General features: G+C 35.0%; 1 protein-coding gene across 11 annotated transcripts in view; it reads left to right on the top strand.

Moving 5' to 3' along the window:
* The window catches only part of LOC5573391 (myosin-2 heavy chain), a 36,409-nt gene that overhangs the window by 7,225 nt on the left and 20,938 nt on the right, over positions 1-8,246 (top strand). For 5 of the 11 annotated variants that reach the window (XM_021846365.1, XM_021846367.1, XM_021846370.1 and 2 more), the window contains exon 2: positions 2,064-2,297. The exons of 1 other annotated variant lie outside the window; for it this stretch is intronic. The gene's annotated coding sequence lies outside the window, so the exon portion shown is untranslated. Of the gene's footprint in view, positions 1-1,999; positions 2,298-8,246 lie in introns of all 11 variants that reach the window. 5 more of the 11 variants (XM_021846374.1, XM_021846375.1, XM_021846373.1 and 2 more) reach the window with 2 other exon arrangements.

Below are 8,246 nucleotides of genomic sequence, written 5' to 3' on the forward strand. Positions count from 1 at the left end.
GTTTAGATTCCGACATGTTTCACCTTAACAAAGCACATAGTCTTCTCAATATAGCGATCTCCGATAAGGCAATTGTTTGAGCAAAATACGTTTCAAAGATCACGAAAAATTAAATCAGGGTTTCCCAACCGGTGGTCCATGGACACAAACATTTTAGTGGAATAAGAGTTAAACAAATCCCTGTTAACATATTCAAGCTGAATAAACTGTTGTTCAACTACTTATATTTCTTGGGTATGGCTACTTCTACTACTTCTGTGAGTTTTTTCTTCAATGTTGAATGAATCTGAGGTATCGACATCTTTCTTTATCCAGTTGCAGATTATCGATATTTTCAATGTTTATGAAATGTTGAATGAACATGACTGGCCCAGCTCAGTATGGGAGAAAAATAAAGTTGTGTAATTCCACGGGGCACCCCCCAGGATTATTCCTTAAGATTGGAGGAAGACTTCCTGAAAATTTCAGCTCATTTGGTCGTTCCATGAGCTGGCGCAATTGAATTGAAGTTAATATGGGATTTTCAGCTCAAACATATGGGCAACAGCACATCATCTACTGTTTGATTCAGGAAAATTGATGATCGCGTTCAATTGGACCCAGAATGTCAAAAACACTACTTGATGTAATAGCGAAGAATATTGTAGAAGATTGTACCATGATCAAAATTGATAAAATTGGTGTTTTAACCATCTGAAGTTTATCATGCATTACTGCTTGTATTTCTTCAACATAGCTTGGAGGTAGCCACTAAGCGCATCATAGCCACCTATGACGCTGGGCGAGCTGAGGCACATGTCGCATGCATATAAGTGACTGTACGGGAGTGCTGATCTAAGCCTAACTTTCAACAACTGAAAGAGTAATGAAAATTAGATTAAATCCAGATACAACCTTCTGCAATTATGTTCATTAGGGTATCAACTAGTGTATTTGTCATTCTGGGCTTATTTGAACGCGAACAATTAGTATACGGAACGAAACAGTGACATAGGACCAATTTTCAATATATTTGAGACGAATATCCCATACAAACTTCAAATCGAATGCGCCAGCTGGTGGAGCAACCAATTGAGTTGAAATTTTGAGAGAGCGTTTTTCTTACCCTAAGGCTCATATCTAGGGGGTGCCCCGTTGAGTTTTACAACTTTTTTGCTTAAGGGCCAGTCCAATGTTGATAACTTATTTTATTTTCTTCCAAGTTACATAGATGTGAACGAAATATCATCAATGTAAATCTCTCAGTAATCTCAATAACTTACAGTTTATTAGCTCTAATATTACCTGAGTTTATTAAGTCTAGCGTTACTTTTATGGTGTTTTTTTTTCAGTGCGAGCTTGAAAATTAAACTAGGATCATTTCTGAAGGTACTCTTAGGAAATTCCAGGCATGTTTGAGTTTTGACACTTGGTACATTTCGCCAAAAATTTAGTGAGAACCTTTCAATCTTTCAAAGTTATCAGCAGGATCAGTTTGTTTCTTGATTATGCATAGAAATTTCAGGGATTATTATTATTATTATTATTATTATTATTAAAGACACTTTACCATTTTTGCATGGCACTCGTGTCTGTTCAGGGATTATGATTAATGAATTGTTAACAATATGTTTGACAAGTTTACTGTCCAGAACATCAAGAATTTTCGGTGAAATCCTGAAAAAAAAAACATTAAAATTGTGTAGAAATATTACTTGTATGATTCCCGAAGAAACTTAATAATAACGTCTCTGGCAAAATATTTGCCAACTTTGTACATCAAATAATATAACTTTTCGGATTCAACATTGTTATCTTTTCAAACGCATTTCGAAGTAAAACTTAAATATCCCGATCATCGACCGGTCTAGTTTAAAACGTGAAGCAGATTCTGCGATTTTCGCGGTCATCGCCCATCCTGCGCCCGTCGCTTATTCTTGGCATACCTAAAGAAGATGGAACAGTGTGGTGTGCTGAACAGTGAAAATGAAAACCGATGTTTTTGTTGTTTTTGGGAAAGCTAGATGCTGCGTGTTGTTTGGTGCGAAAGTGGAAAATCAAGAATCGATGCTCTCTGCTTCTAGTCTAGTGCCGTGCGTGAACATATTTAGTTAGTGGTCATCGTTAGGGAAGTTATGAATTATGAGCCACATGGGATATACATGCATGTGGAAAATGTAACAGAAGTGTGCCGGAAACGAATAAACAAAACCTGAGCTGTGAATAATTGTATGGAAGAGGCAAACAACGGAATATAGGCAGTCGAAGCATGAATTATTGATGGGATATTTCAAACGATAGCAGTTAATATAAATAATGTAAGTATATGTATACGAAATCACGTTTGACACACATCTAAATGAGTTAAAAGCAGCGCAATTTTGCTTTTTTCGCTTCTTGTTTTTGATTACATTGTTCAAATATCAGACTCATCTACTTAGGTATTTAATTTATGTGAGATTTCCATTGCTTCATTTGACGACTATTCTTTAGACTCTATAATGAGATTCGAGCATCTTTTATCAGGAATAGCAGTTTTCCCAAAAATAATTAACAAATTTGATAGCATTAAAATATTTAATTTATTTGTTTCATACATGACTATAGAGTAATTTGTAATCATTCTTTACCATCACGAAGAAAACAGTTCATCCAGTTTGAAATCAACTGAAATCCAGATTCTAGCTTGAACATTTTGTATTTGGAAATAAATACAATGTTCCAGAAAGTAAGCTAAACTTTGAAAAATACCAAAAATATGTACATATTATTTATGATTTTGGGTTTTTATTATAAGACAATTTATGTTGAAGGATTTCCGATTTGTTTGTTGTACAGTATTATCGTACGTGCCAAAAGAAAGAAACCCAACCAACTTGTCCCTGTGCACAGAAATTCGATCTAGGACAAATGTCGGACAAAACCTCAAACTCTCCTTAAAATAGCTGAAATCATATATTTAACGTATTTTATGCCATATTTAGGTATTATGGACCTTTATTTTAAAATGTTTGGACTGATAATTAGAATATAAAGGTTTGAACAATACATTTACAATTTTTTCAATCTTCCGTACAAAATGGTCAACTTGCGCAGGCTTGTTCTCAGTTATTTACTGACTGAAATTTTCACAGCATGTCAGGCATAGCTTGAATTTTAACATATATTTTTGAATAATTTTTTCATGCCTAACTGAAGTGAAATTTTTGACAAGAACTTATGACTTTGACCTTGACTTATGTAAGCTATACACTAAAACTATCATATGGAAAATAGTTAATATCGTTCAAATTTGCAACTTTATTTTTGTAATATGCCAATTATCCAAATTTGTAAAAAAAAAATCACTAAGAACTCGTGTTTTGACAAATCACTTAAAAATATATGTTGAAATTCATGCGATGTCTGAAAAACTGTGAAAATTTCATGCAGAATTTATCCATAAATATCTCAGATCTAACCCTGCCTCAATGTCATCCATTTCATCAGTTTCAGCATGATTGTCATGTCTACATATTTATTTGGTGGATTCAGTAACAGTTCAAATTTTAATTCAAAGCACTTCAATACCATAATAATACCAAATGAAAGTGTGGACAATATTTAATTAAGGTATAATGCGAATGCCAAAATATTGTACGTGTAGGGTTCAAGAGAGCCATAGCAGTGAATGCGCAGCAATTCAGCAAGACCAAGCTAAGAATCCTGGGTTCGAGGTCCACCGGTCAAGATTTTTTTCGTAAAGCAATTTTCCCGACTTCCCAGGGCAAAAAGTGTCATTGTACCTGGCACACGATATACACATGCAAAAATGGTCAATCGGCAAAGAAAGTTCTCAGCTAATAACTGCGAAAATGCTCATAAGAAATATAAGTTGAGAAGCATGCTTTGTCCTAGTTGGAACGTAACGCCAATAAGAAGATGAAGAAAAATATTGGTGCGAGTTATTCGTTCTTTCTAGGAATGGGGCTCTGCACAAAAATCATCATCTCTCTTTCACTCTGCCATGAAATCAGTAAAATCAAAACAGTGCAGAGCCCCATGGCAATCATGGCTACTTCGATTGCAATGCACGTACTAGCGTATCACAGAATTGTTATTATTCAACTAGAATTGCACTCCGTAAACATTCAACCGCGTTGAAAGTGGTCTATCGCAAGATTTCACAAAATAATTTGTTCCCTACTTGAAAGCTCTTATTTTTAGCTTTCGAATGAGCTTATTCTCATCGAGGGCTACGAATGTCTTAGGGTACTTTTATAGAAAATAATATGTTTTTTTTGAAGATTTTTTTTGCCTTAATTTACTTTGTATAAATTCAATAAAATTTTTTATTCAATTCAGGTGTACTTTATGTATCTACAAACAACTTCTCTGAAGATACTACGGCGGTTTGATCTCTCTTTAAATTCATAAATAGCAGGTGAATTATGGATCGCAATTATTAAGTTTCTCGAAAAATCATGTCCACGGCCCACTTAAAGAGTTGTATAAAATTCAAAATTCAATGAATCTGCCTAAAACTTTGGATTTAAACCACCAATATGATAAGGAAGTCGGGAAAAATATTACCGTTCGGAGAAAACAACTTTGATTTTTGAGGTTTTTGCCGCCTTCGAACCATATTGCTGTGCCATCCCATTGAGGATTTCCTCGGCTCCCTCAGTACCATAGTGTACAAAAATAATTGGCGGGCCAAGGACACGAAGCAGTTGACCACGAGGATTTGGCATTGTATCCGGAAGATGGATTCCGCAAACATGTTTTGCCTGTCAAATAGTTTAAAAACGTGGGAGAGAAAGCGATTTGTACAATGGCTATAAAGCTAGTCTAATTAATAATTAATCCTTGTCCATTGCCTTTTTGACTTTAAAATGGAACACCATAAATTAGATTTATGGGTAAAGCAGTTATAATGTCTCTGAGAACTATAAAAAATAGTTTTTAGAATTTTTCTGTTTAACCCGTATTAGACAGTTTCACAAAAATCAAAATTTCTGGGATTCAACCAGTCACCCCCTACTCCTAGTTGCAATACTAAAACAAGCTACCAGACAAATTTTCATCCAATTTGGAGAAGATTAGGAGGTGCCTCAAGTCGAATTTGTGTTTTTTGGCTATTTTTTACATTCCAAAAATTCTAACGAGGATTTGGAAAAAGTAAAATCAAAATAAATACCACTAGTTGAACGTATTTTTAGTACTTTACAACTTGTGAGAACACTGTATGCCGATTAGAGATGGTTTTGACCTCATAAAATTGATTTCTGTTCATTAAAGTACCTGTAAAACATACATTTCTCTACAGTTTTTGTTCTACAAGATTCTTAACCGCATGCCTAATCATAAAAGTTCAACCGTAGTATCATTCCTTTGTTATTTCTGAACATTATTGTAGTACATCATTTTTGTATCCGAATTACAGATAAATTGTAAAAAATCGTCGGAAGTACGACATTCCTTATTCCCCTGCATTTAGAGCTGCTGCCAAATGGCGCAATTGCTGACATGTTACAAAATTGAACATAGTAGCTTTGCTTTTTCAATGATGGATGATGATTGAAGAAAACAGCTATCAAATGTCATCAACGCAGTCGATGCCAAGTAATTACATATGAGATATAGCCCCGAGGTTAAGCTTCTCGACTACCGATCTTGAGGATCAGAGTTAGATTACGGGAGTTCATTTAGAGTGTTGTTTTTTGCCATGGACCAAATGACTTGAGGCCAAATAAATTCATCACGATTCATTGTTCAAAAGTGCATCTTGTGACTCAGATAATCAATGGACCGATGCACGAGTTCACTATCTGACGTTTGAGCGGTGCCGTGTTATTTACGTGACCATGGCAACGAGTGAACTCGGCACCGCTCAAACGTCAAATTAGTGAACTCGTGCATCGGTCCATAGGACTCACAAAAATCTCCCACTCCTAAGTGAATGAAGAGAAATGCTCAAGTAGTGATTTGCGCCTTTAATCCTTTTTCTATGCTGCATAATATGCATATTATAATAAACATTGGTTTCTCTCGAAAAAAAAAAAGAATCATAACTGAACTCCGATCCTCAAGATCGGTAGTCGAGAAGCTTAACCTCGAGGCTATATCTCATATGTAATTACTTGGCATCAAATGCGAATGTTGTTTGAAACACGACTGCGTTGATGACATTTGATAGCTGTTTTCTTCAATCATCATCCATCATTGAAAAAGCAAAGCTACTATGTTCAATTTTGTAACATGTCAGCAATTGCGCCATTTGGCAGCAGCTCTAAATGCAGGGGAATAAGGAATGTCGTACTTCCGACGATTTTTTACAATTTATCTGTAATTCGGATACAAAAATGATGTACTACAATAATGGTCAGAAATAACAAAGGAATGATACTACGGTTGAACTTTTATGATTAGGCATGCGGTTAAGAATCTTGTAGAACAAAAACTGTAGAGAAATGTATGTTTTACAGGTACTTTAATGAACAGAAATCAATTTTATGAGGTCAAAACTATCTCTAATCGGCATACAGTGTTCTCACAAGTTGTAAAGTACTAAAAATACGTTCAACTAGTGGTATTTATTTTGATTTTACTTTTTCCAAATCCTCGTTAGAATTTTTGGAATGTAAAAAATAGCCAAAAAACACAAATTCGACTTGAGGCACCTCCTAATCTTCTCCAAATTGGATGAAAATTTGTCTGGTAGCTTGTTTTAGTATTGCAACTAGGAGTAGGGGGTGACTGGTTGAATCCCAGAAATTTTGATTTTTGTGAAACTGTCTAACCCGTATAGGCCTGAGTGAAGGAAAAATACTATAACCCTCACGGCTCAGCGAATAACGGATTCAATTATGTTTTTGTCGGTACCAGTAACTCACCACAACTCACCAACTCCGGCCACAGGAGCATTTCCGAGATCTTCTGGCCACACAGATATGTGTGCCGGTATACTTATGAACTTATCGCTGAGAAAAAGCATACACGGAAAAAAACTATTTTTTGAGTTGACCGTAATTCGGGGTATCATTGATCAGCGGGGTAACATTGATCGGAATGACTCATCTCGTAAAAAGTTCGTAGCATCTTTTATTGATGGAGTATTTCGAAATCATAAATGGTGCTTCTCTTTCTTATATTCATGAGCTAATGAAAGTGAAGATTTTTGCGAAAATTGCGTTTACCTTATGCGTAAATTTGGTAACTTTTCGAAACAATGATTTCAATGGGTAAGGATGACACTGCCGAAGATTCATGTCTCACATAAGTTCTGCAAACGATACGAGCAAGGAAAATGCAATTCTTACTAAAAATGGCATCGCCAAAAACGATTCCGATGTCAAAACTTTCATAAGTATGCTCAAATAAGGAGCACTAACGAATTACTGCAAAGAATATAGAATTCCCTTAGGAAATTGCCTACCTTTAGGCGTATTCCGTGGTTCGAAGCGTTTTGAATTTTAAAATAACTCTAAAAGTAAATGACTTGTAAGCATTTGGCCTTCATATTCGGCTTCGGGAGCCATGATTTAAGTAAGTAACGATATTTTAAATATTACCGAACGTTGTTTACAAAGGTGATCAATGTTACCCCATATCAGCTAAATCAAAAAATCACTTAAATTTTTTTTTTAAACATGCTTAAATCTTTCAAAAAACAAAATGCTGTATACAGTAACGAGCTATGGGTGGCAGTACTTGTTTTAAAGATATAAAATTTGCAACATTTGCATTATCAAACGAAATATTTAGAAAATATTCAAAAAAAAATGATCAATGTTACCCCGGATTACGGTATGTAGATTATTCTCTCAACCCAAAATCTCTCGGTATTCTTTCCCCAAAATGTTTTTCGATATTTTTGCATCATTTTTTACAAGGGGGGTTCGACGTGTTGCCATACCCACGTACCTATGTAAATATATCAGGCTACATATTTGTCTCATGTTCGGTTATTCGATTTTCGAAACAATACTTCAATGAGAGTCTGTTGTGTAAAATTGAAGCATATTGATACAACCGTTTTAGAGTAATGAAGATTTTTGTTTCTCGTACTTCTCAGGCCACATGATTTTTACAGAGAAACTCCTTATAACCTGACATTGTTAAGCCCACATTTTATTATTTTTTTTTTTTTTCGATAAACGAATATGGGAAATGTCGGTTCTTCAGGGAACATCTACATATCTTCATAACAAAAAGCCTTAACAGAGATCTTTTGGCGTCAACAGAAAGATTTCAACCTCTCTTATATGTATAAAACAAGACTTGTA

The sequence above is a fragment of the Aedes aegypti genome, chromosome 2, assembly GCF_002204515.2.
Source record: "Aedes aegypti strain LVP_AGWG chromosome 2, AaegL5.0 Primary Assembly, whole genome shotgun sequence".
Taxonomy (NCBI): Eukaryota; Metazoa; Arthropoda; class Insecta; order Diptera; family Culicidae; genus Aedes; species Aedes aegypti.